This window comes from Palaemon carinicauda, chromosome 9 (genome assembly GCF_036898095.1).
Source record: "Palaemon carinicauda isolate YSFRI2023 chromosome 9, ASM3689809v2, whole genome shotgun sequence".
NCBI classification, from domain to species: domain Eukaryota; kingdom Metazoa; phylum Arthropoda; class Malacostraca; order Decapoda; family Palaemonidae; genus Palaemon; species Palaemon carinicauda.
The window spans coordinates 52,978,537-52,983,536 of NC_090733.1; positions in this window are offsets into that span (position 1 = coordinate 52,978,537).

Sequence of the window (5,000 nt, forward strand, 5' to 3'; positions counted from 1 at the left end):
TGGGATATTACAATTGGCTATTAGTTACTCAACAAAGGTGGATCACAGGGAGAATAGTTTACTGCTGTGACTATTACAATTGGCTATAAAGTTACTCAGCAAAGTCAGATCACATGGAGTACAGTCGACTCTGGTGGTTATTACGATTGCCTATTTTGTTACTTAGCAAAATTGAATCACAAGGAAAACTCTGGGCTCTGGTGTTTATTGAGATTTGCTATTTAGATACTCATCTAAGATGGATTACAGGATAAACAGTTTACTCTGGTGGTTATGTTAATTATTTAGTAAGCTAGTCATCGAAGATAGGTCACAGTGAGAAAAGTTAACACTGGTGGTTATTACAATTGGCTATTTAGTTACGCATCAAAGATGGATCACTGTGAAAACAGTTGACTCTGGTGGTTATTACGGTTGGCTCCCTATTTACTCAGCCAAGTTTGATTACAAGAAGAGTAGTTGACTCTGGGGGTTAAGATTAGATATATACTTATTCAGCAATGTTGGATCACTGGGAAAACAGTTGACTATGATGGTTATTAGCATTTCCTGTTTAGCTACTCAGCAAAGTTGGATTTTAGAGAAAACAGATGACTGTGGGGGTTATTACGATTTGATATATAGCTATTCAGCATAGTTAGATCACAGATAGAACAGTTAACTCCTGTGGTTATTAGGATTAGATATCTACTTATTCAGAAAAGTTGGATCACAGGGAGAACACTTGACTCTGGTTGTTATCAGGATGTGCTCTTTAGATACTCTGCAAATTCGGATAACAGTTGACTCTTTTAGTTATTACGACTGGCTATATAGATAGTCAGCAAAGTCAGATCAAAGAGAGAACAATTCACTCTGGATGATATGACATTCGACTATTTGATTACTCAGCAAAGGTGGATCATATGGGGGAACGGTTGTCTCTGGTGGTTATTAAGATTAGATATTAACTTACTCAGCAAAGTTGAATAATTGGGAGAACAGTTGATTCTGGCGGTTATTACGATAGGCTATTAGTTACTCAGCAAAGGTAGATCACAAGGAGGATAGTTTATTGCTGTGACAATTGGCTATAAAGTCACTCAACAAAATTAGATTACATGTAGAAGAGTCAACTCTGATTGTTATTACGATTGCCTATTCTGTTACTTAGCGAGGTTGGATCACAGGGAGAACAGTTCACTCTAGTGACTATTAAAAATGGCTATTTACTTACTCAGCATATTTGAGTCACATGGAGATCAGTTGACTCTGGTGATTATTACGAGTGCCTATTCAGCTACTCAACAAAGTTTGAACTCAGAGAAAACAGTGGACTCTTATGGTTATTTTGATTGGCTATTTAGCTACTAAGCAAACTTTAATCACAGATAGGACAGTTGACTCAGGTAGTTATTACCATTGGCTATTTAGCTACTCAGCAAAGTTGAATCACAGATGGGAGAGTTGACTCTGGTTGTTATTAAGATTGACTATTTAGTTACTCGGCAATCTTGGATCACTCTGAGAACAATTGACTCAATTGGTTATTGCAATTGGCTATTTAGTTAATCAGCAAAGTTGGATTAGAAAGAACAGTTCACTATTGTGGTTATGACGAATGGCTATTCAGCTTCTCGGCAAATTTGGATCACTGAGAGAACAATTGACTCAGGGGGTTATTAAGATTGGATATTTAGCTAATCTGCAAAGTTGAATGGCAGGAAGAACAGTTAAATCGTTTGGTTATTATGATTGGCCATTAAGCTACTCAGCAAAAATGGATTGCAGGGAAAACAGCTGAGTATGGTGGATATTATGATTGGTTATTAAGCTACTCTGCAAAATTGGATCAATGGGAGAACAGATGAATTTGGTGTCTATTAACACCAAAGTTAAATATCATTGAGAACAGTTGATACTGTTTAGTATTACGATTGACTGTTAAGCTACTCAATAAAGTTGGATCACAGTGAGAGCAATGTACTTGGGTGGTTATTACAATGGACTAGCTATTTTCTCAGCAATGTTGAATCTCAAGCAGATTACCTATTTAACTAGTCAGGAAAGTTGGATCACAAGGAAAAAAGTTGAATCTGGAGATTATTAAGACAGGCTATTTACCCTCTCAGCAAAGATTAATCACAAGAAGAGTAGTTAACTCTGGTGTTTGTTACATTTGGCTATTTAGCTATTCAACAAAGTATAATCATAGGGAGAACAGTTGTCTCCACTGGTTATTTCGATTGGATATTTAGCTACTCGGCAAATGTGAATTTCAGGGAGAACAGTTGACTCTGGTGGTTATTGTGATTGGCTATCTAGTTACTCAGCAAACTTGGATCACAGGGAGAGCAGTTGAATCGAGTGGTTATTACAATTGATTATTTAGTTAATCAGCAAAGTTGCATTACTGGGAGAGCAATTGACTCGGGTAGTAATTACGACTGGCTATTAAGCTACTTAGCAAAGGTGGATCATAGGGAGTACAGTTGATCTGGTGGCTATTATGATTGGCTATTTAGCTGTTCAGTAAAATTGAATCATAGAGAGAACAGTTGACTTTGGTGGTTTACATGTTTGTCTATTTAGCTACTCAGCAAAATTGGATAACGGGGATAACTGTTGACTCTAGTGGTTATTACGATTGGCTATTTAGTTACTCATCAAAGCTGGATCACAGAGAGAACTTTTAACTCTGTTGCTCATTTAATTGACTATTTAGCTAATAAGCAAAGTTGGATCACTCAGAGAACAATAGATTAAGGGTGGATCACTGGAAGAGCATATCGAGAAGATTTGACTTCTAAGGCTATTGCAATCGGATAATTAGTTTCTCAGTAATGTTTGATCATCGGGAGAACAGTCGACGCTTGTGGTTATTTTGATTGGCTAATTAGTTACTCAGCAAAGTTGGATTACATGTAGAATAATTGACTCAAGTGGTTACTATGAATAGCTATTTACTTACTCAGTAAAATTGGTTTGCAGGAAGAACAGTTGGATCTTGTGGTTATTAAGATTAGGTTTTCAATTTCTAAGCAAATATGAATCACACGGAGAACAATTGACTATGTTGGTTTTTACAAAAGGCTATTTGACTACTCAGGAAAGTTGGATCACAGGGAGAGCAGTTGACTTTAGTGATTATTAGGATTGACTATTTAGATACTCAGTAAAGGTGAATCACAGGGAGAACAGTTGACTCTGGTGGTTATTACGATTGGATATTATTTACTCAGGAAAGTTGGATCACAGGGAGAATAGATTCCTTGGTCGCTATTACAATTAACTCTTCAGCTATTCAGCAAAGTTGTATAGCAGAGAGAACAGTTGGCTGGTTTTTATTACAATTGACCATTTAACTACTCAGCAAAGTTAGATAACGGAGAGAATAGTACTCTGGAGATTATTACATTATGTTACTCGGCAAAGTTGGATCTGAAGGCGAACCGTTGCTTTTGGTGTTTATTACAATTGGCTATTTTGCTACTCAGCCAAATTGGTTCACAACAAAATTGTTGTTACTGCTTTTTATTAAGATTGGCTATTTGGTTACACCGCAAAGCTGGATCTCAGAGAGAACAGTTGACTATGGTTATTATAATTGGCTACTTAGTTACTCAGCAAGGTTAGATCACAGGGAGAACAGTTGACTCTGATAGTTATTACGACTGGCCTTTCATTGACTCATCAAAGTTGGATCACATGGAAAACAGTTTATTCATGTGGCTATTAAAAATGGCTATATAGTTACTCAGCAATGCTGGATCAGGTGGAGAACAGTTGATTCTGATGGTTATTATGATTAGGTGGTTAGCTATTCAGAAAAGATGGATTGCAGGAAGAAAAGTTGACTTTGGTGGTTATTACAATTGGCTATTTAGTTACTCAGCAAAGTTAAATCACTAAGAAAACAATTTACTCTGGGAGTTATTACAATAGGCTTTTCAACTATTCAACAAAGGTGGATCACATAGAGAACAGTTGACTTGAGTGGTTCTTGCGATTGGTTATTTAGTTACTCAGCAAAGCTGGATCACAGGGAGAACTGATGACACTGGTGATAATTACAATTGGGTATTTAGTTTCCTAGCAAAATAGGATTAAAGGGAGAACAGTTAAATCTGGTGGTTACTGGGATTGGCTATTTAATCGCTCAGCAAAGCTGGATTGTAGGTAGAAAATTTAGGTTAGGTGGTTGAAAAGACTGGCTATTTAGATATTCAACAAAGTTGGATTACAGAGATTATGGACGATTCTGGTACCCATAATGATTGGCTATTTAGCTACTCAGTAAAGTTGGATCACAGTGGGAATAGTTTACTCGAGTGCTGAATAACCAAAAATCTAATCTTAATGATTAGATTTTTGGTTATTCAGCAAAGTTGGATCACTGGAAGAATAATTGGCCCTGGTGGTTAATCATCCTTTCACGCTGATGCCCTCATAAAACTCGGAATGAAGTACAGCATAAGTAACGATCCCGAACAAAATTTTAATTTTTTTATTATTATTATCAATTGTACGTCCATACCATAACAGATGAAGGCCTCTGTTTTGTTGTATCATATTAGCAAAAAGTTGAACTTAACACTAATGTGAAAAAAAAAAAAAAACATTACTACAATGGTAAAATATAGTAAAAAATGAAGATATAAACTTGAAATTTTGTGAAAGCAAATCGTAAATGCTTTTTTTTTTAGAAATTCATTAAGAATATAACAATTATGTTTCAGGATTTTTTATAATAGTCAAATTGTGGATAACTGTAGTTCTTCCACATGAACGCATCATATTTTCAATAAATGTATTAGTTAGTGGGGTGTAAATGTATAGAAAATAGCTTTTTTTCGTAGGGAAAATTAAAAAATTTCCAAATTACTTAAATTTTTTTTTATTGTTATGACCTAAAAAAAAAAAGACAAGACAAAATTGAAGGCCTCATTGTAAAACAGATTAAAAGTGAAATGAAATAAATTAATTGAAAAAGATATATATTGATAGAAAAATATTGAGCA